This window comes from Mastomys coucha, unplaced genomic scaffold (genome assembly GCF_008632895.1).
Source record: "Mastomys coucha isolate ucsf_1 unplaced genomic scaffold, UCSF_Mcou_1 pScaffold1, whole genome shotgun sequence".
Lineage (NCBI taxonomy): Eukaryota > Metazoa > Chordata > Mammalia > Rodentia > Muridae > Mastomys > Mastomys coucha.
In genome coordinates, this window is record NW_022196891.1 from 81208781 (window position 1) to 81236648 (window position 27868).

The following is a 27868-nucleotide window of genomic DNA, read 5'->3' on the forward strand; positions in this document are numbered from 1 at the left end:
GAAGTCTGTGCTTCCAGGAGAAAATTTCAGTTTGAGGAGCCACATCCTCTACCTGTGTGACCCAAGAAACTCCCAGAGCCTTCTGGTTTTTCTTGTGGGATAAGGGGAAATATTAATATATAAAGTTTTGAATTTTTTGAAAGAAGATGTGTCCACATTTGGATTGTTTACTTAACAAGTAAATCAATCATGTTCCCATGAACGGTGTCCGGCATCCCAAAATCAAATGGACTGAGAAGCCATGTTAGAAGTATAAGACTTTTAAAGCTGGTTTCAATGAACTAGAGCACAAAGGTTCCGAGAGAGGATTTGGGATTCTACATGAAAACTAAGCATTAATAAATTATCACTTGTGAAATTTTACCGGACATCACACACAATTATCTGAGGGGGCATTAAAATTCCTCTTTCCTTTTTCAACTGTGGAACCATTGGAAGCCAGCTGTATTTCAGCCAAAATGTATAGCAACAGATCAAATCGAGGAGGACATATGAGAGTCTAGCTTTTAAAAATTAAAGTCTATATTAAAGACACAGCATATAATATAACGGCATCATTTCCAGATTATTTTTGTGCCAGGAAACTTAAGTCATTTGTCTAACATGCACTGTGTTTACTAGTGTTTTTGGAAGTTGGTTATCTGTGGATGGGTTTAATATGTGTACATAAGTACGTTTGAGTGTGCATGTAGGTGTGTGTGCCTGCACGTGGAGGACAGAGGTCAATACTTGTGCCTTCTTCCATCACTCTACTTAATTTTGTGAACTAGGGTCTCTCACTGAACCTGGAGCTCATCCATTGGACTAAATTGACTAGCCGTTGAGCTCCACAAATCCACCCACTTCTGTTCCCAAGCCCACCCAAGTGCTGGGGTTAGACAGAAACCACTATATCCTGTTTTCTATGTGGCTCAGTAAGTCACTTTACCAACTGAACCATCTCTCCAATCTTTAGTATTGTTACTTGAAAATCATCAAATATTTTATAGTTTTTTGTTTTAATTTTAAATACAACAATATTGTTAGATATGATCCATAAAACACTAGCTTTTCGGAGCCCTAGTACTAGTGTAAGATGTTTCAGACCCATTGAGACAAGTCTGACAGTAGGCTCCAATTGTTCTTCAGTTTCTCAGTAGCATCATCTTAGGAGTCACGGGATTCATTTAGCAATACTCCATGGCTTCCTGTTGCTTTCTGGTCTCCCTTCAACCCCAGAACACAACCCCTGAGGTTGACTTCTAAAATAAATAACTTCTACAAACTCTTCTCTTAGGGTCCATTTGTGGGGAGGCTCTTCCTTAGAGTGCTTGGCTTTTTGGGATATTTTAACAAATGATTTTTGTACTTTCATTTCTCAGAGCAGCAATCAACATCAAAGGGATCAAATATCCTAATAATCAGTGGTATGCTGCGCGGTTCAGTAGGTTTTCCTAACAGCCAAAGGCCTGGCAGATTGCTGGGGGTACAGAGTCCTTGTATTCACAGAGAAGCCTAAGAGAACCAGGGATGTTAGTTACACAGGGGTGTCTGTCTCTTCAATGGAGGAGGTAAAGTCAAATACCTGCATTCCATCCAGAGAGCAGAAGAGAGTGAATTCTGTTAATGACCTTGTAACCTTTTTGCCATCTTAAAGCCAGCCCTACCACCTTTTGCTATAGAGGCAGATCTCTCCCAAATTCTTCTAGACTTTTCCCTCCCTAGACCATTGTGCATCCTTAGGGGAGATGTCACATATCACTGGCTGGCCTCTATACTACTGGTCAGAGACCACACTAGACTCTAGGCCTTTTAGCTATAGAACCCACCCTCATGATCACAAGTACTCTGTAAAGGAGTTTGTCTGTATCTCACCTTAAGCTTTATTGTCCACATGGAATTGGACTGGTTTGACTAATTGTTGCTGGGAACCCTTATTCCAGGTTGAACTGTGTTATAAAAGGAACTGCCTAGCATTAGATTCCCCAAAGTCTGATCCAAGTTGATGAAGTCAATGTGCACCGGGTGTTCATCCTTTCTCTTCCCTGGGTTTACCTCCTTGTCTGGACGCCTGTAGGGACACCCCGCCCCCAGCCAGAGAATTTGATTGAGTCTCCTAGCAGCCAATGGCATGTTGAGTAGCTCCTGAGCAGGTTGATACACTAATGAGTAGCCCAACCAATGGCATGCTGAGTAGCTGGCTGATGCATCATTTTCAGTATCTCTATCCTTCTCAAAGTCAGTGAGATTCCAGAGACTGACCCATCTGCTTAATCACCTTTCCCACTAACTTTCATCATGAAATTCTGAGAAGTGAAGAAAAATCAGCCGTGCCCTCAGCATCCCATCATGCATCTGTGTCCATATCTTAGCTACCCTTGAGTGTAGCAACCACGGAGAGCTGGAGCTTGAGTCTTCTGTCATTTCACGAGTCTCTAGGTCCCAGGTACTCTTCCATGCCGTAAGACCTGCCTAAATGAGAGAGGTGCTTGTCCTCCTTTCAGAGAGCTTCCTTCAACTGTGATGTCTTCCCTCCACCCTGAGTCCCTCCTGTGGTCCAGTCTTACTGAAATTATCCACTGGACTCTAATTTCTTTTTCTCTTTGAATGGTACTTTGCTTAAATTAAGATTCTTAAAGATCAGTCTTAAGAATGAAGTGAGTGGAGCAACAGAAACCCATCACCAGCGTCACACACTTTAGTGCCTCAGGACTCCATCCTATATGAATTCCATGTGTGGAGGCTGGCTCTCAACTCCCTGATAGTCCACCCCAGGCCACTGTTCCAGGGAAGGCACTAGAACTCTGGTGGAAGGCTTTAACTCTACAGCCCACCCGGTCAGCTGTTCACTGTCAACATGAATACAATTTTACTTAATAATAAAGCATTTATTCTTGGAGTCTGAGTGACCAGCCAGCCAATGTCCCCAAGTGTCTGCACATCAGAGGAGTTTGGCTGCACACTCCAGACAGGCAGCTCAGCTTCAGTCTTTGGTTTTTCCACCTGGGTTTGGCACAGTTCCCTGGAAGAATTTTATAAAGTAAACTACTTATGTATTCTAGGACTCTGACCAACCAATTAGACATCTCCACGATTCTCCCATCGGCTATAAAAGGAGTCAGAATTTGTTCTTTAACTTAAAAAAAAATGTGAACTACATCAATTTCCTTTAGACTTGGTCATTTAACACTGAAATGTGAGTTCTGCATGGGATAAGTGTGTTGGAAGGAAAACCTGTTCTCTTCTCTAAGATGCTGCGTGGGAGCCAGGGTTTGGTGTGTTTGCTGGAGTCCACACTGGGCTTCTTTGACACACCAACCACGATGGTAAACTTTTTCTCCCCTCTTCTGACTCAGGGCTTTATAGAAAGGGAATAATTCAGAGTAGTTAAAAAATTTGAGGTTCCTGTTTGCAACCTATAGTTGAACATGATTTCCAGTGACTGAAATGTTAATTTTTCCCTCCCAAAAGAAGGCATTATGACAAGTATTTTTTTTCTTTTTTTTTTTGGTTTTTGAGACAGGGTTTCTCTGTGTAGCCCCGGCTGTCCCGGTACTCACTCTGTAGACCAGGCTGGCCTCGAACTCGGAAATCCGCCTGCCTCTGCCTCCCAAGTGCTAGGATTAAAGGCGTGCGCCACCACCGCCCGGCTATTTTTTTTCTTTAATAGAAAAAAATCAAACATGACGAATCATCTGAGAAACTCCCTGGGCCACGTTGTGCTGACTGAAAGAACTGCTGAAGAGAACACACAAGAAGACACAGAAAGATGCAAAGACAGAGTTGCCCTGGGAAAGAGAATGATGGCACCCAGGGTATTGGTCGAGGTGTGGCTGGAGGTGGGATGCGCACATGTAAACACCAAGGTTCAGCATTCGGCTTGCTAAAACTGCCCCAACAAAATTCTCATTTGAAGTCAAGCATTCCACTTATTTCTATTGTCTGTCTCTAGCTAACATAGTGTGGTATATTCCTCTTGGGATTACAGATTAAATACTCATTCACTCACTCTTTATTCTTTTGATAATTTTGACATCTTTCATCAACCAGATCCGATTCTTGAGGATATAAATGCAAATGACATAGAGTGCTTGCTGCAAATGACATAGGGTGCTCACTCTTCCACAATTTAAAGCCTAGTAAATAGGAGAAATATAAAAACTTAAAAATAAACAGCAGATGTATGTGGTATTTGGCAGGTATTTGCCGGGAGTGGGGGAGGATGCTTGCGGAGACCAGAGTCTCAGACATCTTCCTCTGCATTCTCTACCCTGAACCTTGAGATAGCTCACTTGTAGGCTAGACTGCCTGGCCAGCAAGCCCCCAAGATCTGCTGTCTCGGCCCCAGCACTATGGTTACAAGCATTTCTAGAGTCTTCGCTTCAGTCACCCTCCCATGTCCTATGCCTTCTGCATCCCAAGACCATGAGTATCTTGAAGGGCAGGAGGAAGTGGTGGCTCGGAGCTCAGTATGGTAGTCTTCCTGCTTCTCCTCTCAGGAGGGAGTGTTTACAATGTAGCGCTTTGTTTCCTTGTCAGGACTACCCAGCAAAGCAAGCTGAAGGTTCCCTTCAGGGTTAATACCCAACTTGCACAGAACAGCACAAGCCTTCTCCTTTACCCACAGTAAAGGAGACAGTCACAAATGAAGGCAAAGATACGCAGTTTTTATCCTGCGCTGGGCTGCCTGCTGATCTGAATGAGAAGTCTGGTTTTTGGTAAGGGAACCTTTGTCTCTTGCAGAGGACCAGATTCAACTGCTCTACTCACTCTTCAGTTGGCTCATAACTGCCTGTAACTGCAGCTCCAAGGGGTCGGATGCCCTCTTCTGGCATCTACAGGGATCTGCACACACATGTATAACCCAAATGTACGACATGATCAGAGTGGCGCGGGGCGGGAGGGGGGGGCGGAGGGGTCTGGCGCATCCTAGAGAAACACTTGATGGGATACCACACAGAACAGGAAAAGATGGAGACAAAAATGTCTGGCAGGCCAAGGTCACCTGAGGCTGCTACGCAACTGCTCAGTTAAAACAACTCCAGTTCCTTCCGTCAGACAAAACTCAAAGCAGGCTCTTTCAGCACTGAAGTTGTTATGCTTACATAAGCATGATTCTGTAACAAAAATAATAGCCCAGTGAGCAATTTTTATCTCACTTAGCTCCTTTAATACATCCTGAGCATTTTCCATGTCATTAAGTGATCTCTGAACGCATGGTTTTAGTGGCTGCACAAGGTTTTAGCACATGCCTTTATTTAATGGTTTCCTCCTTCTTGGACATCGGGACTAATCTCCTAGAATACTCTTTAATGTCAAAATAAACATTTGCAAAGCTTCTATGTAAGTTGGTTCCAAAATGATTATTCCTGTCCTTTTACACTGGGTCTGTGTGGACCCCTGGAAGCCAGGTAGGCTGTCTTGGAGAAGCTGAGGTTGTACTCCTGTCTGGCAGTCATAAAGACAGGGGCATGCTCAGTATAGTGTATGGGCCCTGACAGGTGGATACCACACCGCATTTATATTCTGTCACCAAACACAAAGTGCTTAACTCAAATATTCTATTTTTAAAAACCAGAGACTGGGCCAGGGAGATGGCTCAGTAGGTGAAACCCCTAGGTGCAGAGACCTGGCATCCTGAATTTGATCCACAGAACCATGTAAGAAGCTGGACTCTTAAGTTCTTACGTCCAGGACTCCTATGAGATGGGAGAGGGAGACAGGAGAACTACCTAACATTTCATGTTCCAGCTACCTTAAAATATGCAGGGTCTCAGAAACCCGAGAGCCCCTGCCTCAAAACACAGTAGAAGGTAAAAGCAACTTCTAACCACGCCTTTAATCCCAGCAATTGGGAGGCAGAGACAGGCGGATTTCTGAGTTCAAGGCCGGCCTGGTCTACAGAGTGAGTTCCAGGACAGCCAGGGCTACACAGAGAAACCCTGTCTCAAAAAACAACAACAGCAACAACTCCTAAAAGTTACCCTGTGACCTCCAGAGCTCTCTCTCTCTCTCTCTCTCTCTCTCTCTCTCTCTCTCTCTCTCTCTCTCTCTCACACACACACACACACACACAGACACATCCGTTTTAATTAGAGGTTGATCAAGGTTAGAAGTAGGATTGCTTCACTTCCTATCTCAAAGTTTCTTAATGTTCCCTTCAGCTTAAAGCGTAGTAAGGACGTTCTGTTCTGGAGCTGGAGAGCGCATGCTCTTGTGACTCCTCAGGAGGCCCCTGCGGTAGGTGCTGGCTTTTGATCTGTGTCTCTCCTAGCCCTGCTCTTACTCTGCCTTTCACTGTGGAGAAAACCGTTCTCTTGATCTTGTCCCCTCAGTGTCTGACCATCGTTGCTTCTTCCCTGTGTGTGGAATAAGACACAACTCTATAGTTCACTATTCAAGACGCTTTACTGAGGCTCCAAATTGCCCCTGTGACCTTACTTCTCATCCCCCATTTCTTTCCCCAGGTTAATTTCTGTTGCTGAGATACAAAGCAAACTGGCAAAGCCATCTGACAGGAGCAAGAATTTATTGTTCACTTATAGGGAAGTCAAGGCAGTAACGGTGCTGTTGTCAAGAGCTGATAGAGAATAAACACACACAGACTTACAGCTACCGAGACCCCTGCCCTCACTAACCCAGTTAAAAACAAACAAAATGTTCTCCTGCCTAAGGAAGGGCGCCACCCACAGTGAGCTGTTTTCTCACATCAGCAAACAGTCAAGATACTCTCCCATAGATTTATTTGCAAACCACCTTGCTCTAGATAATCCTTCACTGACACTCTCTTCCTGGATGGTCCAAGGTTGTGTCAAGTTGGCAATTAGAAGTAGCTATCAAAGCCCCACAGACATTCAGTATGGGCCAGCCGAGTTGACCTTAACAATTTCTGTTCTCTGTTCCCTGCCTTGTGTCAAGTGCGTTACATCCGTTGTCATTACCTACAACAAAGCTACAAAGTGCAATCTTTCGCTTCATTTCACTTGGGATGAATGGAGCTTGTGGGGACAAGGTAGGGTCTGGGTTTTGAGTTTCTCTACTATGCATGTTTTTCCTTTTCTATTTTTTTTTTAACTTCCAAAAGACACATAGCAAGTTTTCTCGATGTCTCTATTTGTAAGAACACAGCTGAGTGACATCACACACTTAGGTCTCACACATCACTATCATGAACCTTTACAACCTTTGTCTAATAAATCCAAATCCCAACACTATTAAATAGTAACCACTCTTTCTGCTCTCCTCTTAGCCCCCCCCAGGAGGCGAGTGGGCTAGCCTTCTTCCATTTTGCATTTTTCATTCTGTCTCTGATTCTGATGGATCTGTTGTCATGTAAATGGAACTATATACCCAATGGTACAGCATATTACAAATTTCCCTTGCTTTCGAAGGCTTCTGAATAACACCCTGATTTCTTAATCTACCCATCTATCAGTTTGCACTTGAGTGTGTGTTTTTAGCTGTAGGAAATACTGGTGCAGAGATGTCCCCCTGAGAGCTCGTTTCCAATCCGTTTTGGTATGAACTCAGACATTCCCACTATTTGAACCCTAGAGCCTCCTCACTGGCCTTTTCCTTTTCTGCTGTCAAGATCTTTTCTTTGCTGCCCAGCTTCCCTTTCTTGTCCTATTTTAATTCCCTGCAGCCTAAAATTCTGTTTGTCCCATAAGTCTCTGTTGTAGGTTCTTAGTTCAATCCCTTGCACACAGTAGGCACTCACTAACTAATGACTAACTAGATGAATGCTTGCTGTATTCCTGATCGAAAGTCTTATGGTGGTGGAAGACACACATGACATGAAGTCTGTATATGGTGGAGAGTTTAGGAGAAGCTTGCTAAATGAAAGAAATCCTCCTGTCTTCTAGAACAGGAAGCACACAGGGCTCTGTACTTCATGGGGCGTCCAAGACCCCATGGCACCTGGATCAAGAGGTGAGACTGAGCATGCTGGAGAGTCATCCAAGCTGGGTCAACTCCAATTTGACAGAAGTAGGCCTACTCCTTTTTCTCTGGGGTTCTTTCTCCCAACATCACATATTGATGCTAATTCGTCAAGCGTGCCTTGATGCAGAACACTTGTGACCCAAAAGAATTGGAGGGAGAAGCTGAGAGGGCAGCTGTGGAGCAGCAGGAGCATGTGAAGGCGAAGGAGAGTAGAAGCTTCTCTCCAGAAATAAATGCAAGTGAAATCAGCTCAGTGTGGAGCAACTGGAGAAACAAGCCTGGTATCCTCATAGCTGGGTGTCTTTGCTTAAAATACTCAGCCCTCACTTTAGGAAAGTCCCTTCCAACCAGGACTGTGCTGAGGGGTCTCAGGGGCTGACCCCTGGTGCAGTGCTGACTGACTTCCACTTTCACCCAGATGGGCATAGAAATGACTTCCAAGCAAGGGCCTCCTTGATTGTCCCGCTTTCACATCAGGCTGTGGTGCTGACCTCTGTCTCACAGGTGGGGAAACTGAGGTCTGTCTGAATGTAGCAAGCTGCATTCCTAACGTTCTCAGTATTTCTATCTAGATAAGGGCCCTGGATTTAGACTGTGTTCCTTGGGAAATGACCAGCGTGGTTTCCATGGTGCTGCAAACACACTCGTTGAATGACTGCCTGGTGGCTTACTGTGGCAGATGCATGCTCTTCTCCCAGATCTACCCTGGCATTCCCGGTATTTCCTGTAGATACCATCAAGAGGACATGCCACAGGCTTTGGTTTCAAAGACCAATGCCATAGGACGTGACTCATCGCCATGACTCACTTTTAGGGACTTTCTCCTGAGGAGCACCACACAAATAGCATGGTGACCGACTCTACTCATGTTAGTAAAGCACACGCCCTGCATCCCAATGACTGGACGGCAGCTGCGCTAATGAATAGGCACTCATTAACAGAACACAGCGCTGTAAAGGCCAGTGCGGATTAAAGTACTCTGGTGCCAGCTGTCATTCATTTACGACTTCATGAGCAATGCATTAGAATGCCATCTATGTAAGAGGAATTACACATAGGTCATATTCCAGTATGCCTATAGTCTGGCCAATGCCATTAAAGTAACAGTTTGGGCAAAGTAAACAATTCCGTTTTCAAAGTCACAACAGAAGATTCGATTCCTTCTTGGTCTGGCTGTCATCCTCCTGCTCATGGGCCCCATGGACCAGGCTTCTTTCTGCTCCAGATTCCTGGCTTTCAATCCCACAGGCCCCATCTACTGTCTGTCTCACTTCCCTGCCCCGTGTCAGGACCCCTTCCCAAGTCATCTTCAGACTCACCTACCCACCGACCTCGCACGTCCCTCACAGCTCCTGCTCATGCATGCCGCGTTAGTGACAGGGTGTCCTGAGTCTGACAAAGAAACTGATTCTGGGTGTCCAAGTCTGTGAGGATGCCTGATTTCCATCTTCTGTGATGAACAATCCTACAGATCTCAACAGCTGTAGTCACATGTATCGTGACCATACCTGGGGTCCAGCATGGTAGCAGCACCTCTTTGGTATTATTGTCCTTCACGGTCACACCTCTCCTGCACCCGCAGTCCACGGCTGTCACTGTTCTCACAGCATTTTATGTGCAGGACAGGCTGCCTTCTTTCTACCGAAGGGCATTTGAGTTGTTTCCAGTTCAGAACCGTTTGAATATAGCCACCTTGAACATGTATGCATTGGTTTGAATGCAAACGTACCTTTGCATGCTCGCAGGCCTGAGCTTCCTGGTGAGGTGTTTAATTTTATAAAGCCATCACCATAGTTTACAAGCCCGGCAGTGATGGATTCAAGTTCCTATATCTCATGCCCTTCCCAACACTGCATTTGAGGTAGGGTGGTACTGACAACGGAACCCAAGCCTCACGAGTGCTAATCATGGATCATTGAGCTACATACTTCAAGCCCTACCTGCATTTATGTGTGTTAGACTTTTTAAAATTTGTTTGATTATTTATTCACATCCCAAATGCTGCCCCCTCCTGGTCTCGCCTCAAAGACTTCCTTCCTCCCCACCCCTCTTCCCTTTACTTCTGAGAGGGTATTTCCTCATATGGCCCACCCCCCTCGCCTCAACTCTAGTGCACTGAGTCTCTGCAGGATTAGGTGCATCCTCTCCCACTGAGGCCAGACAAGGCAACCCTCTGCTACATATGTGCTGGGGGTATCAGACCAGCCTGTGTATGCTCACTGGTTGGTGGCTCAGTCTCTGGGAGCTCCCAGGGTTCCAGAATAGTTGACACTGTTGGTCGTCCTGTGGAATTGTCATCTCCTTAAGGGCCTTTAGTCTGTCCCCTAACTCTTCCACAGGGGTCCTGACCTCTGTCCAATGTTTGCTTGTGGCTATCTGCATCTGTCTCAGTCAGCTGCTGGGTAGAGCCTCTTAGAGGGCTGCTATGCTAGGCTCCTGTCTGCAAGCACAACATAGTTAATAGTGTGAGGGATTGGTGCCTGCCATTGTGATGGGTCTCAAAATGGGCTGGCCACTGGTTGGCCATTCCTTCAATCTCGGCTTTTTTTAAGGATCACTTTTTATTTAAGTATATGTATCTGTGTAGGCATGATGTAGTACCAGTGGAGGCCAGAAGAGGCCATCAGACCCCCCTGAAGCAGGAGGTACAGGCAGTTGTGAGCTGCTGTCATGGGTGTAGGAACTAAAACTGGGTCCTCTGGAAGAACAGGAAGTACTCTTACCTACCCTGGTATCTCTCCAGCCTCATATTTTAGGCATTTTGATAGGTTTTTAGTTATATATTATTATGATTAACTGTGTGGTGCCCAAATGATTAATGATGCCAAGTATCTTTTCTTTTGCTTTATATCTTCTCTGACAAAGTGAACACTGGTCACCGTTTATCTGTTTTTAATTGGTTCATTTGACTTCTTTGAAACTGTTGATTTTAAAGAGCTCATTATCAATTCTAGATACAAAACTCTCAGCTATGCATTTTAAAATATTTTCTTCCAGCCTCTGTCTTGTCTTTTCATTTCTGCTTAAGTTTCCTTTCTGTTTCTGTGATAAGCTATGATGACAAAAAGCAGCTTCTAGGGGAGGAAGGGTTTATTTATTTCTCAGTGCCACAGTAATGGAGAAGTCAAATCAGTAGGAACTTCAAACAGCCAGCCATGTCTACTCACAGTCCAGAGCAGAGAGCGAGGCTCTCTCATGCTCCCTGCTTGCTTATTCTCAGCTAGATCTCTTTACTCTAGACCTCCTGCCTAGGGAAAGTTCACTAGACCTTCTGCCTAGGGAATGTTGCCACCCACCATAGGCAGGGTCTTGAAGCGGTTCTTTAGAAAGTTGGTTGGATGGTGTTGTGCTGGGGCAGACACATGAAGGGACATTTAGCTGAGAAACACACAGAAGAACTTCCGGTATAGCTGAGCAATTTCTGGTGATGTGCTGCAGTTTCTTGCTGCTTTCAAGGACTCAGGCTAATTGGCAGAGTGACGTCAGATGAGACAAGCCATGCGCTGAGGCAAGACCTTTGGAGGACACTTGATGTTTGGAGTGTATAAATAGGACTCCATGAACAGTGACAGTGATGGAGACTGAGGTTGGCTTGCTCATAGAGCTAGCTGTGCAACTCACTTCTTCACTGATCTTCAATTCCCTGAGATCTTCACCTGGCATCCCTCTTGGTCCCTCCTGCTGACTCAAGCCAAGGCTGAGGCCTGGCTGCCTCTGATAGGTAGTGTCACCATTTTCTATCCAGTGTTTGCTATCCTGACTCTACCAAACTGGACTGCTGGTGTATCTATGAAGTGTTTGCTAGTGGATTGAACTGCCACTGCCGCTGCCTGCTAACCTGCAAAGTGAACTGCCAATTTCTAGACAACACAGACAGGAGTTGCTCCAAAGAGCCTTTCTAAACAGATTCACTTCCCCTGTATCCTTTCTTTCCCACTACCTCTGGTGGGTGGTGGGCTAGCAGGGAGGTTAAAGTGTTAAAGAACCATCATTAGCAATAGGTTTGAGAAAAATTAAAGTTACAGGGTCTTCCCCCATCAATTGAGGAAATCATGACAAACCAACACAAGCCAACCATATCCAGACAATCTCTTTCCAGGTGAGTGCTAGGTTGTGTCAAGTTGATGGTAGTAACTAACCAGCTCAATTCTTTTGGCAGAACTTTAGCAGAACAGTAATTTTCACCAAAAGTAAGTAAATAAACTCTTTCTTTTGTTTTGTGGACCATGATCTTGGAATCATTTCTCACTTTTTGCCTGAACCCAAATCATGAAGATTTTTATGACATGTCCTTCTGAAACCTTTAGTTTCATGCTGAACAAAGAAAGTGGATAAATGGCTTACTGGAGTTCACTGACACTTGACCTGGGGGTTCTAGGACATTTTAAGATCCTCCTGGATTTCTTGTCTCTGAGTAGTTCTTCCCTCACGTGTAAATAAGTTCACAGTTTGTTACCCACCACTTAGAACACACACACACACACACACACACACACACACACGGAATATTAAGTACCATTCCCATCACCCATCAGTGACTAGAACAGGACTCAACAATTCAGTGCATGGATGCTTTGATGATAGCTGCCATGTGACCAGGGTCAAAACTACCAACAGTTTCTCAATGCCTCTGATCAAATGCTGCCAGCAGTGAACCTGATGCACGGCAGTAAAACTTACTTCTCTGAGTGTGTGTGTGTATGTGTGTGTGTGTGTGTGCGCGTGCGTGCGTGCTCGCGCAAACGCACACGCACACGTGTTCTGTGAGAAAACGTTTCCCAATGCTGGATCTGACCTTTAAATGGAAAGCTGATTCTCAGAACTGGAACATTCTTTCTGGAGGAAAACCCAATGATGGACAGGTCACTGCTCTTCGGGTGCCTCAGAACCCTTATCACTAATTGCCTGAGTGCGGGGAGAGATGTGACACCCGGTGATGGCCAGTCTTCATTGCCAACTCCACTGGGTTTAAAGTCACCTAGGACACCCGTCTTTGAGCAGGTCTGGGTGGGTGTCTGTAGGGAGACTTAACTGAGGAGGAAATACTCGCTCAATATGACCTCGCCACCCTGTGGCCTGCAGTACAGGAAGCAAAGAGAAAGGGAGCTGAGCACAGAACGTCGTCTCTGCCTGCTTCCTACCTGAGGACACCGTGTGAGCAGCTATTCCCACCCACAGTGCCATGCTTCACCTCCATGATGGACTGTGTTCCTTCCAACCAAGAGCCATACAATAACCCCCCCTTTTTTAAAAGATTTATTTATTTATTTTTATGTGTATGAGTACACTGTAGCTGTACAGATGGCCGTGAACTATCATATGGCTGCTGGGAATTACTCAGGCCAGCCCTGCTCGCTCCGGCCCTGCTCACTCTGGCGTAATATACTGTAGCTGTCTTCAGACACTCCAGAAGAGGGCGTCAGATCTCATTATGGGTGGTTGTGAGCCACCATGTGGTTGCTGGGATCTGAACCCAGGACCTTCGGAAGAGCAGTCAGTGCTCTTACCTGCTGAGCCATCTCGCCAGCCCAAGAAACCCTTTCTTATGCTGCTTTTGTCATAACAACAAGAAAAGTAAAAGACATCCATGACTTCACTGAACTGTTAAAACTAACACTTATTAACTCTTGTAATATAAAGGAGGGCTTTTAATATCTCGTCTCATTCTTTTTGAAGGAAAACAAAATCATTGACCTGTTTGACCCTGAATATTCATTACCCTTCTTCTGTGTGTGTGCGTGTGTGTTTGTGTGTGTGTGTGTGTTACATGAAGATGGGAGACCTATGTTAGACTTAAGCATGGGTACCTGCCTTCCTCTTGCTACCACAGTAATGTTATGTCCCCAAAAACACAAGCAGGAAGATGGGGCTGTGTGACAGGCACTGTATTGGGCATGTAACGAAGGCACAGGTTGTCTACAATTGTACCACAAGAGATCCAGCCGTGTTGATTATGCTGTACCTTCCAGGACAGCAGGGGCAGGGAGGACACAAGCGCATCCTCAGCTCCAATGTGTCGCTTCAGCGGACACTCTGACTTGATTGCGAGCATGTGGTGCCTGGATGCTTGTCTTTGCTCCTCTTGTACAGATAGAATGGCAACAGGGAGCGTCTATGCGTTCCATCCTTGCCGAGGGTGAACGTCTACCGAAGGTTCAGGTATTCTGTTCAGCCAGCTTCCGGAAGCTTCAACGAGAAGAACAAGAGAGGAACCAGAATAGACAGGACAGGGTCAGGCGGGGAGGCTTTCTGGTTTCTTTCAGGTATCTATGTACTTCCTTGGTGTGCTCGGCTTTCAGAACCACGCTTAGCTGTGGTACAGGGTCACTCCGGGGCTAGGGCCACACTTGGATGATCAAAATCGTTGCTTCTGTAGTGCCAACGGAGTTCACACTTCTGACACTTCTTCAGCATTCCACCAAAGAAAGCAGAAGCATGTTGTCGTGACCGAGGAAGTACAGGCGGTTTTTTTTTTTTTTTTAGATGGAGATCAAGCGTTTTCCCCAAACACTTGGTCAAGGGATTTTAGTAACTTAAAAACTGTTAGCGTGTTGTTCTGGCCAACTGGAGGGACCTCGTAACTCTGAGCTTTCACAGAGCTGATGTAACTGTTCTGGAAATCTCTTGAGTTGAACTTAAGAGTCACTTCCACACAGCTGCGTTATGTCCACCTTCAACAGCGATCTTGGACCCAGAAAGCACGGAAGGAACAGGGGTGAGGAAAGCCCAAACTAAACCCTGAGAGGGTTTAGCTCTGGAAAATCACAGAACAATGCTGGGCTGTAGTTCCATCATTGGCCACCAGGGGTCTGTCTTCACACAAGGAGCTGTGCGCAGAGGGCGTGTTTCTGGGACTTTGAAAACCCAAAGCGTTTCTGGATGTTGGTGGTGCATCCAGATGTTGGTTGTAAAGGTGAAAAAGCAAAGGGAGTTCTCAAAGTCAGGACAAATAATGTGCAGCTTCTCGTTTGAGCATTTAAAAAGAGTAGCAGATGGAACTTGTGCCAATCCTTGAGAGAACGACGGAGCGGTAGGTGGCCAAGAGAGTGGAGACCCAGAAAAAGTTAAAACGCAGACCATCTGCTCCTGGATCTCTTTCTACTTCACCTGGTTTTCACTCTCACCCCTGTGCCGTGCTACAGCTGAAAAACATCACTACCAGAAAGTGCGGGGAGAATTTTTATTTGTCTGTCCTAGCCCTCAGTATGGGGAGTGGTCCTGCGTTAGAATTGGGTAAACCTAAGCGCGATTTGACATTTAAAAATCACACATTTCAGGCCATCTACCCGGGAACAAGAGTTGTCTCTTGCGATCTGTTAAGAAGATCTGCAAATTAATGAGTTTCGGGGGGTGGGGGTGGGGAGGGTCTCGCTAGTACTTTTAGTTGCTTTCTTTTTGTTTTGAACTAGGCAAAAGATTTTCATCACTTAAAGAATTATCTCCTTCATTCCCTTGTTACTCTGAAAGTGGACATTCCTGAGAGTCCAAGATATACTTTTTACACGTTTTAATTGAAGTTTGAAAAGACGTGGCTCTACAGTCAGCTAATACAGGAGGGACGATTTACTACAAGCAACTCCATCTAGACATCATAGTGGAGTCTGGGGCAGGAAACCTTGCAGGTCCTGAAGAGCTTGTTCCCTTTGCGGAATGTTATTTTCCTTTGGCTTTATTTGTTGATGTTGATGCCTCTGGGACACTGAACTCAGTTTATCTGGTGACTTATCAGGCCGGTTACACCAGGAGCAAACCCTTAGAGAAGGCCCTGCCTGCCTTCCTAACTCGAGTCTTTCAAACACACATGGATGTCTTCAATACTATACTGTTCTGACTCCTTCCAAATAGCGCGTTCCTTAACCTGACTTCTTACAACACATGCAGCTGTTTACTAATTTAGTACTAAGAACTTCATGCTGTGGCTAAAACTAAAATGGAGACAGCAGTCTGCGTTGTCAAAAAGATGTTCGTGAAAAGAATTCTAAAACCTTTTTTTTTAAAAAAAAAAGATGTACACCTTGTTGTGCCCACAGGCACATGTACACATGTGTGCGTGTGCATGAGGCGGGGCACGCAGTTGGGTGCAACTGCCCTCAGAGGTCAGAGAGGGCATTGGAGCCCCTGGAACTAGCGTTTCAGGCAGTTGTAAGTCACCTGACTTCGATGCTGGGAGATGAACTCGGGTCCTCTGGAAGGACAACTACGTCTCTTAACCACTGAACCGCCTTTCAGCCCCAGCAATTTCTTAGATACACTTCCGGATCTAACTGAATATGGTGAGCATGAGGCGCTGTGAGCATTTGTGTCATAGAAGAACTCTCCGTTTGATCACTCACGTGACACACCTTCAGTTTACAACCGTTAGGTGTAGAGATCACTGCCACTGAAATCTGCGGCTCGTGAGCTATGCCAGCAGAACCCCGATCCACATATGCAGATAAAATAACTGCGCAAATTCTCCTTCCAATATCATGTCACTGAGCTGAAATTGTCATAGCCAGTCTATAAAAAGGAAAAATAGAAATTCTCTCTGAAAAGCCATTCTCACTTGGCTCGAGCTCTCTGGATGTAATTATTTTTACTTTATTATTATATTTAAGCCGTGACATCTGTTTCCAAACTGTTCTGGGATAGAAGAATTAACAGGAAGCAGGTTCTGAAACTGCATTCTCTTCTCCCCAAGCAGAGAGCATCTGTGGGGAGTGATGAACATGGTAAAGAGAAGCAGCCAGAACCTGAACCTGAGGGGACGGACATACGTCCGAGCGCTGAGGACACCACAGAAGGTTGAAATGGAGAAGGCTCACCTCTCTGACTCGGCTGGGAGCCGTTCCCAGCACGCACAGGACAGCAGACCTAAGAGTCAGGCAAATGGGCTTTTCACTAGGAGGGATGAAACGAGAAGGAAAGTTTGCGTGTTGTTCAGGATGCCATGTCCCATCCAGTCACTGGGATCTCAAAAGTGCTAACCCTGGCCGTGCTGCTCTGTACACTAAATCTGTAGAAGGTAATTCCAGCCCCACAACACCCTTGGTGTGCTTGCAGGTAACTGCTGAAATCTGACTAATCTGCTGGATATAAATGCAGCCTTCTTCTTGCTGTTTTCTACTTCGGGGGTTATCGATGTATTTGTCCCATTAAAGTTTATTAAATATCAGCCAAGACCCAAGAAGAGGCACATAAATAAGTAGACTTGGGTTTCACCAGCAGGAGACTCCCTGACCCACAGTACAGCCAATCAGGAGACTCCCTGACCCACAGTACAGCCAATCAGGAGACTTCCTAACCCACAGTATAGCCAATGCTTTCATTGATTCCCCAAAGAATACCCAACGGTTAGAGTTTATGTTGTGGAGACCGTGACACCAGGAGCTCCTAAAACGGACGATGTCATCCTTGATCTCTTTCCTTTTTAATTTTTATTACATTTGTTTATTTCATGCACGGAGGAAGCTCATGCTATGGCGTGCCTGTGGAAGTCAGGGGATAACTTGCTGGATTCAGTTCTCTCCTTGCACTCTGTGAGTTCCAGAGGTCAGAGTCAGGTCAGAGGACTCCAGCAGGAAGCTTTATCTGCTGAACTGTTTTGATGGCCACTGATCTCTGCCTTAAAGTCACACTTCCCAGGCACCTCCCCAGTCAAGTTCTTGCTTCGACCTCATGTACGAGTCACTATGGGTGTTCACACTTCCAACATGTGCTATACACATAAATTATTTGGAATCTCTCTGCACAATGGATTGTCTTTCCTTCATCTATGGTGGATGTTATTTTGTGTGATGGAGTATCATCCAGTACTGTGCTATTGGTTGTATTATCAAACGACCCTAGCTACGGTGTTTGAACAGATTTTAAAAAGCCAATAAATAAATAAATAAATAAATAAAGCTTTACATTTCAAAGTCATAAGTTCACTTCTTTCTGCTCAATCATATGGTGGTTAGAGAATGCAATCTATGGGATCCCAATTCTTTAGAATGTATTGTCTTAGTCAGTGTTCTATTGCTGTGAAGAGACACCATGACCATGGCAACTCTTATAAAGGGAAGCATTTTTGATTGGGGTCTTGTTCACAGTTTCAAAGGTTTGGTGTATTATCATTGTGGGAGGGACTATGTGGCAGGCAGGGCAGGCATGGTGCTGGAGAAGCTACTGACCCAGAGAGAGAGAGAGAGAGAGAGAGAGAGAGAGAGAGAGAGAGAGAGAGAGAGATGCAGAGAGGCAGACAGACAGACAGAGACAGACAGAGACAGACAGAGAGAAACTGGGTGTGGCATGAGCTTTTGAAACCTCAAGGCCCACCCCTAAAGACACATTTACTCCAACAAAGTGACAAAGCCTAATCCTTCTAACTCTATCAAAGAGTCTTAGTCTCTGGTGACTAAGCATTCAAGCCTATGAGCCTATGGGGGCCGTTCTTATTCAAACCATAGCAGTTGTTGAATCTCATTACAACCTGCAAGGTGTTGGATGCTAACAATGAGCTAAGTGCTTGAAAATGATTCTCACTTCCCACTTACTGAGAAAAACTTATTGAGCATGCATTTGTTTTGATCTTGGGTGGACACACACACACACACACACACTCAGATATGAAACAATCCCACCACCATGGTAGATAACAAATGTCTTCAATTTATCTTTAAATAGCCTTTACATTTATTTATACATTCTGTAGCTACATTATTAAAAGCCCTCAAGACTGTGTATTTACATGCTTTCTTTGATGAATTAATTAATGCTGAAATTTTGTGTAGTACCGTTTTTAATTTAATTAAAAAAATTCTTACTCCTATGCTTTCTTAGCATCATTTCCATCCCTTTCCTCTTCCTCTCCAGCTTCTCTCATGCTTTCCCACTCCTTCACAAATTCATCACCTCTTCTTTAATAATTGTGACACATATATGTATATGTATATATATGTGTATATATATATGCATGTGTGTGCATATATAAAATACAGCCGGCTGAGTCTATTTTGTGTTGCTTAAATTTTGCATATTTAGGGATGAGCACTTGGGATTGGATAATGTATCAAGGAGCTTGTCCCCAGAGAAGACTGACTCTCCCTCAGTCCTTCTAGGGGTGGAGCCTTGTGAGGGGTATCCCTGAATCTGTCACCATCATAATGAATAAAAGCTAAATTTTTCTACCCAAGACACAGATTGTAAGACTAATAAAATGTTATAATTCAATCAGAAAGAAGAAAACTAAATGAATGATAATACATACACAGGGAAATTGCCAACCAGGAGGAATTCCACGCAAATATCATGTTGGCACTGTGGCTGCCACTGTTTAGACTGCCAGACTGAGATGTCCTGAGATGTCGTGGCCGCAGCTTTCCTGTTGTGTCTAGAAGACACCGTCTACCAGCATTCCTCCTGGTCCTCTGGCCCTTATAATTGTTCTGTATCCTCTTCTGCTGTATTTTCTGAGCCTGAGGAATAGAGGTAATGATGTGCATGTTCCAGTTGGGCTCAGGCACCCCACAGCCAGCTGTTCTCTGCATTTCAAACAGTTGTGGGCATATGCAGGAGTCTCTGTCTACTGTAGAAGGAAGCTTCATTTATGAGAGACAAGAGCTACACTCATATCTGAAGATGTGAACTGTAAAAGGCATTAACTTTAATTTTGTTTTTTCCTTTTTTCAAATTCTAATCTTTTGAGCAGCAATAAATTTGTTCTGTTATTATAAATTACTACTGAGTTGGAACATGATTTTGGGGGTCACCTGAATCTACGTTCCCAGGCTATGGTCATTCATATTTTGCTCCAGAATAAATGAGAGAAGTATGCTTTTGGAGTGAACAAAATTACATACATAGACTCACATTCACATTTGTTTTTTTAAGTACAACTTACTCTGTATTTGAAGGTTTTAGTTGCTACTTTAAGTGATTGTAACTCTTCCCAGAGCTGGAATTGGAGAGTCCAACCTCAGTGTTTCATTTGTCAGGGGACTCATTGAAATATCCCCATACTTGACTGTCCCAGCCCCTATCCATCAAGTGAATGTGATACACACGAAGCAGTTCTCTCTTCCTTTAATACATGGGTTTCTAACCTGTGGGCTTTGACCTCTTTGGAAAATCTCAATCTTCAAAAAAGTTTACATTATGACCCATAACAGTAGCAAAATTATAGTCATGAAGTAGCATTGAGAATCGTTTTATGGTTGGAGGTCATGGCAAGCTCAGGAACTATATTAAAGGGCCACAGCATTAGGACAGATGAGGGCCACTGCTTCAGAAGGAGGCTCAAGGCAGAGTGAGCCACCATGCAGAACACAACTTAGACACTTGGATTTGAAGAAGCAACTTAAGTTTTCTGAAAGCTGATCCTCTAGGACCTGATTCTTTTTTTCTTGTCCAATGAGAGAGTAATATTTCTTGCTACCCTTTCCACCCAAAGACTTAGAGGTATATATAGTTTTCATTTGTTTCTAGAGGGTATGTGTATGTTCAAGTGTGTGCATGTGCGTGTGTGTACACATGCATGTGGAGGTTAGTGATTGAGGTCAGATATCTTTTTTAAAGATTTATTTATTTTATGTATATGAGTACACTGTAGCTCTCTTCAGACACACCAGAAGAGGGCACTGGATCCCATTACAGATGGTTGCGAGCCACCATGTGGTTGCTGGGAATTGAACTCAGGACCTCTGGAAGAGCAGTCAGTGCTCTTAACCACTGAGCCGTCTCTCCAGCCTGAGGTCAGATATCTTATTCTGTTGTAATGCACTTGCTTTTTGAGCCAGAGTCTTTCACTGAACCTGGAGTTCAATGATCCAGCTACAGTGGATGGGCGGTAACTCCCAGGATCTTCAGTTCTGCCTCCCCAGTATGGAGATTCCAAGCACACCCACTGCATGTCTTTCATATGGGTGCTGAGATCACATGCAAGTCCTCCTGCTTTCCCATCAAGCCTTTTGCTATCTAAACCATCTTTCCAGGCCTATCAAATTAAAAAAAAAAATCCTTTGTAACCATCGTGCTTGTGGCTAGTCTGTCTTGTTATGAACTGAATCCATTTGAGAATTTGTTTTTGTGGCAGAGAAAAAAAATCAAAGCCTACCTCCATTCAGTAGTAAGATCTCAATGTCTGAGTGTGTTAACTCCAGCAGGAGCTTCTGGAACTGGAGAATGTGTGAAGCATGCGCTCCAAATGCATTGCCACCATTATAAAGACTATACAAGAGCCCGGAGTCTCAGTCAACAAGCTGATGGAGCAGCCTCAGGGAGGAGACCCTGCCTGTAAAATATGCAGCGTATTACCGGGCCCTTAGTCATTAACGATTGCACCAAAGGGTCTATGACTCAACTGCAGAAGAGAAGATTAATTCTTGGCCGAACCTACTCTGTCAGCATGCCTACTCTGCATCTAAAGTCATCAAAACCCAGACTGCCTGCCAGACTTCTTCTGGGGCGCTCAGACTCATAAAGTCTTACTTGAACATCTTCATTAAAAGTATGACTGTAACCAAGAGTGACAGAGCCTGAACAGTGCAACGTGTGTGGAGAAGAGAAACACTGTTATGCAAAGGCAGGGAGAAATCTCTGTCAACTCATCTCTGTCTGGGCCCTACTGGCCTTGATTAAAGCAGCCGACTCTGGGAATCTGGGCCAAATTCCACTCCCACCTACAGGATGTGTTCTGCCTCTTGTGAGACCATGGCTACTCCCATGGCCATCAGCATCATGAGCCTCAGACATTATTAAGATACATCTTTCTTTCTTCCTCCCTTCCTTCCTTCCTTCCTTCCTTCCTTCCTTCCTTCCTTCCTTCCTTCCTTCTTCTCTTTCTTTCTTTCTTTCTTTCTTTCTTTCTTTCTTTCTTCCTTTCTTTCCTTCTTTCTTTTTATTTCTTTCCTTCTTTCTTTCCTTCTCTCTTTCCTTCTCTCCCTTCTCTTTCTTCTTTTCCTCTCTCTCTCTCTCTCTCTCTCTCTCTCTCTCTCTCTCCTTATGTATTATTGTATGGCACTATTCATTCATGCTTTGTTCAGAACTTGTTGTGACAACCTACTCCTTTCAGATTCCTTGGCAGGTGCTGACACAGGCGCTGGCCAGCAGTGATTGAGGAAGTATGAGGAAAAGAGAGGCAGCCATCTCCTCTCTCTTCAGTTCCATGTCTTGTGCTGTTCCTTGTGTTGTGACCATACGAGGAGGACTGACATCGGCGTCTGGACCTGGGAGTAGAAAGGGTAGCTGTCACATTTTGTTACTGGGGCTGCGTTAGCTTTCCTTAACTACAAAGACCTGCTTGAGGTAATATTCTTATGAGAGATCTGTTTCTGTCTGGAAGTTCCAGTTTGATATCAAGAGGACTTGACGTTGCCTCATATGGAAATATAGCATGGTGGTATATGTGGCAGGGCGAACTACTAACTTCATCCCCTTTAAGCAAAGAAAGAAGTAATGAGTCAGAGTCCAATGTTCTCTTTGGTGGTCCATCCCGGCGGCCTAAGGAACCCCTGCTATGTCTTCTTCTTTAAAGGTTCAGTGTGACAGTTGGTCTTCACTTCCAACTTTACACAACCTGGACTCATCAGGGAAGAAAGGGGTTGTCTACATTGAGTTGCCATGTGGGTATGCCGGTGGGGTTTGTTTTAATTAAGTTAATTGATTTGGAAGGCCCGCACCACTGTGGGCAAAACCATTCCTTAGGAAAGAGGCCATGATCTGTGTAGAGGAAGTCAAGCTGCACTCAGGCAGGCATAATGTATTGGGTCTCTTTCTGCTCTTGGCTGTGGATGGACAGTTTTAGCTCTCTTCTCTCAAGCTCCTCTCACTTTAACCTCCCTGCACCACGGACGGCACCTTAAACCTCCTCTTCTAAAGCTGCTTCTGTCTGTGTGTTTTCTCAGCAACAGGACTGAAGCAAGAGCACCACCTCTCTCTCTGAGATCCATGCTGCCTGCCTCAGGGCCAGCTTCTGTGGATGCTAATGTACCCACTGATTAGAATTCTCAGCCCCTGACAACAGTGAATAAATGGCCTACCAGCAGTTCTTGTTTTAAAGGCCTTGTCCCTAGAGTGATGCGAAGGGTGGGACCTTTGAGAAGCCTTAAAGGTGGAGCCTGCTAGGAGATCTTGGTCCTTTTGGGGCATGCTCTCGAAGACTATGAAACTTTGACTTCTTCCTTTTTCCCTGCATATCCTGCTTGATGAAGAAAAGTCTGCTATGCCAGTCCTTCATGACTTGGTGGGGTGCCTTGCCAGAGGCACAAAGATACGCAATAGGATAGAACCACAAGGCTATGAGTCAATATCAGGCTCTTTTTTTTTTTTCTACTTTTTTAAGTTATTGAATTGGATGCCAGCCTAGGCTACACAATGAGATCCTGTCTCAGGAAACACAACGACAAAAACAAAAACAACACAGTAACAAATCCTTTAAACCACATCTCAGCCAGCAGTGGGTGCTATGATTCTTTGTGAGTTGTTATTTTAGCAGATTTGTGCAAAGTGACACTTCCTACTACTTTAATTTTGAATTTTGTGCTCTACAGATTTTTATCATCTTTCTGATTTCAGAGTTACTTGTAGATTTTCTCTGCTTGGTTCTCTGTCAGTTTAACTCAACAATTCGGGTGTTTTGGGATATTATAGTATTTATTTATTGTAAAAATGTATTTTATTTTTAATTTTGTGTACCTGTGTGTGTGTGTGTGTGTGTGTGTGTGTGTGTGTGTGTAGGGGGGCGTAAGTTCATGTTTGGGTGCAAGTGGCAGTAGATCCCACAAGAGGTCAGCAGATCCCCTGGAGCTGGAGTTACAGAGGTTGTGAACTGCTTGATATGGGTACCCACAACTCAGGTTCTCTTAAAGAGCTTGCATCCTGCTGAGCTGTCTCTCTGGGCCAGTTATCACACTGAATGCATTTGTTCCCATCTACTCTGCCTTTTCAAGGATTTCCCCAAGGTATCTATTTCATGACAATTTTATTCATTCCCATGACATTTGAAATAATTTAACTAAATCAAAAACTTATATAGGAAATGTTGGTATTCTCCTCTGTGAAGTTTCGGTTTTCTAGTTTTAACTGATGTGCTGGCTAGTTTTACGTCACCTTGACACAGGCTAGAGTTATCTGAAAGGAGGGAACCTCAATTGAGAAAATGCCTCTGTAAGATCTGGCCATAAGTCGTTTTCTTACTTAGTCATTTACTGGGTGTGCGGGGGGGGGGGGGGGGGGGGGGGGGGGGGGGGGAGCGGGTAGCCTACAGTGGGTGGTGCCATCCCTAGGCTTATGATCCTGGGTTCTTTACAAAAGCAGGCTGAGCAAGCCATGAAGGGCAAGCCATGAAGGGCAAGCCATGAAGCAGTATCCCTCCGTGGCCTCAGCATCAGTTCCTACCTCCAGGTTCCTTCCGTGTGTTTGAGTTCCTTTAGTATTGAACTGTGATGTGGAAGTGCAGGTCAAATAAACCCTTTCCTCCCCAACTTGCTGCTTGGTCCTGGTGTTTCTTCATAGCAATAGAAATCCTAGCCAAAACAGCTGAGAACGTTGTCTCAGCTCTGGATTTACCTTCGCTCCCCCCAAAGTCTCAAGTATGCAGCCTCAAGCCTAAAACCCATTCACACAAAAACAAAAAAACAACACAACATAATGTTCTTCACAAAATCTCATGATTTTAGTGTTTCACCATGCAAAAAAGAATTATATAGGGAAATAAATGTCATCAGTAGGGAAATGACTGAATAAATTGTGGTAATAATACCATTGAAAGTCGATCTTGGAGAGACGCCTTGCGAAGTGTTTGTGAATGAGAAAAGCAAGCTGTAGAAAATTGTGAATAAAACAATCTATATGTATACTAATACATATTTGTGTCTATAAATGAGCACAGAGAAACAGGGAAGGTCATGCAGTGGTTGAGATAGGAGGCCTAATGTGAGGGAGGAAGAGGAGGATGGAGAGGAGGAGAACAGGGAGGAGGATGGGGAGGATGGGAAGGGAAGGACAGGACAGCGGTAATAGCAATAACCAGGAAGTGATGAGCACAGGTGACAGAAAGCCTCAAAACTGTAAGCTAGTGTCAGTGTTGCCTTTCATCACTATAGAGTTCATCTGTCATTGGTTTCCAGGTTGTGTCACCAGGAGACTAAACTCCACTCTGCATTGAGCAGTGAGAACAGAAGGGAACAGGGAGACCTTAGTTCTGGGCTCCCAGGTGTTGTGTGCATCACTGCATTGTGGATGCCGGCATCCCCATCCACCTCCTGAGCCAGGCACACTCAGGAGCATCTCTCTCGACATCTGGAGACGTTCCATGTTGGGGTAACGGAGGGCGTGCTCCTCCTCTGTGGTCCACTCAGGCACCGCATGTTGCTCTAAGCTTTTTATCTAGCCAGTAGCAATCCACCCAGTAACCGTCCAGTGACATTATCAAATGTCCCTTAAGGGGACACATTATCCCCAGTCGTGAAGCATTAATCTAGTCTGAATGGTTATTAGACATTTCCCCTGAAGTGTGTTTATACGGGGTCCCCTTTGGACACCCCAGTCATTGCACTAGGAACTGGCCTCTGAGGTACGTCAATGGCCTTATTCTTGATTAAGTGTGTGTCACCTTATCACTGTGTGAGAGGGAGATAGGCGCTTGTTTTCCTGATCCCTATTGTACAAACAAAACAATTACACTGACTCATGGTGAGCTCGAGGAGCCTCCGCCTCAGGTGCTTGGGTGTTCACAATAAATCTTAACTATCCAGATTGTTTGGAGGTGCTATTATGCAGGGAGGGAACAATGACTTTGAATTTTTTTTTTGAAAATGAGGACAGTGCCGATGAGTTTAACTTTTCCCCCCAGCGAGCACGTATACACAGGAAAGGCTCTGTTATTTATTGCTCCTTTGAATCTCGGTGATGGGAACTCTGGCAAAACCCAAAAGCCCAGATGAAGGAATGGGTCAGGAGCATAAGAACTCGCAGGCTTCTGATGCTGTGCTGAGAAGAAACCCTAGGTGTTTGGATGGAGAGCTCTAGAATGCCAATTAGCCTGACTGTACAAGCCATAGTAAAATCTCCCCTATGAAACACCCAACTTAAGCTGTAAAGGATGCTCTTGAATTCATTGGCCTCAGTCCTACTCTGAAGTACTTGTCTGGGATGATTAGGAAGGACAGACAGGATGAGAAAGAAGGACAGACCTTAGTTCTGGGACTTTGTACAGCCTCCACAGAATCATTTGGCTGGGATTTTGGTTGTAAAGTTTGGTGTGGGATTGGACATCGCAGTGATCTGTAGGTGAGCGTCAATAGAAATCACCGGTCCTCCCACCTCCAGCTACCAGCGGCTACTGAGATGACTCTTTTATGAACATAATTTACAGAAGATTACACAAATAAATATATAAACAAGTAAAATGCCCTTAATGGCTGAGGCCAGGTCATAATGCAAACTGCTCACAGCAAACAAACAAACAAACAAACAAACATTTACTTGTGTATTTAATAAGTGTCTTTTTCCAAGCACTGTCTGCCAGGCATTATGCAGGGATTGGCATGGTGGAGAAGGGCACAATTAGTCTACACTGAGTGTAGACTATGGCATGGCGAACGAAGGCAACTCACAGAAGCTTATGGAGCAAGGACACCACCGTGAGTCTACACTGTCACAAATGAGCCTTCGAGGCTGTGAAGCCAAGGCGCTTCTGACACAGGCTCCGCCTGAAAGGGAGGGAGGGCTGCCCTGAAGCCTGTGCTTGCAGTGAGGTCTAAAGAGCATTAGGAGTTACTTCAGTGAGGAAAGGAGCTGCTGTGTTTTTGAAAACCAACTGTCTGGCATAGACTCCTGTGTTTGGAGGTGTGGTCTCCAGCCTGGAGTGGGTTTCAGGCCAGATCTAGATTAATGAGTGACTGGGGGTGGGCCTTGAGGTTTCTTAGCCCAGCCCACTTCCCCCATCTTCTCTGTGTTTGTGTCTTCTCTGTGTTTCTGGAAGACAAACTCAATATGACCAACCAACTGCTTCCAGCTTCTGCCAGCCAATGAGGTGCATGCCCTTAATCTGCAAGGCAAATTAATCTCCTTCTCTCACCTTAAGTTGTTAAGTATTTTATTATAGCCACAAGGAAAAAATAACTGCTTAGGGAGGGAAAGACATTTGGAAAAGAGCACACTGTGTGTTAAGTCCTTGAGATGAGAACAGAGGGCCAGGAACAGAGAGCTGGAGAAGATGGTGTGCGATGGGCTTGAAAGGTAGCTGGAGGGCAGCCCTTTCCATTTAAGATCACTTTCTCCTGATTCTACGAGCTAGAGCTATGAAGAAAACCAGGAAGAGTGTGAAGAGGGAGGTGACGCAATCACGGTCCCTGGCACAGAAGGTTGACACTGTTGTGCTTTGAAATCACTCCTGGACGGAGTTCAAGAGCGGGTATGGGAAGGGTGAGAGGGGATGCTTGAGCGGAGATCCCAGAGATGCTGAATTGATCCAGTCTCAACTGAGATGCTCTGCCAGGGTGGATGGATGTGGCAAATGGTGGAGAAGGGAGGAAGCAGGTGCGAGAGATACGTGACACCTGACGCACGCACGGCAATCTATAAGTCGTTGTCGGGGATTTTGTTTTGTTTTGTTCTATTAAGACAAGGCCTTGCTGTATATCCCCTGACTAGCCTAAAACTGATGGCCATCCTCCTGCTTCAGCATCTGGAATGCATCACCACACTCAGCTTCGAAGTTCATGGAGTTGTTGCTGTTTGGTTTTGTCCTGTGAGACAGGGTCTTGTGTAGCCTGGGCTAGTCTTGAATTCACTATGTAGTCAAGGATGACCTTGAGCTTCCAATCTTTTCATCTCCTGAGTGCTAGGGCCATATATACACATATATACATATATGTATATACATATATAAATATAATATAATATCTGTATAAATATATATGTATACACACATATATATACATGTATATATATGTATGTATATGTATATACACATGTATATATG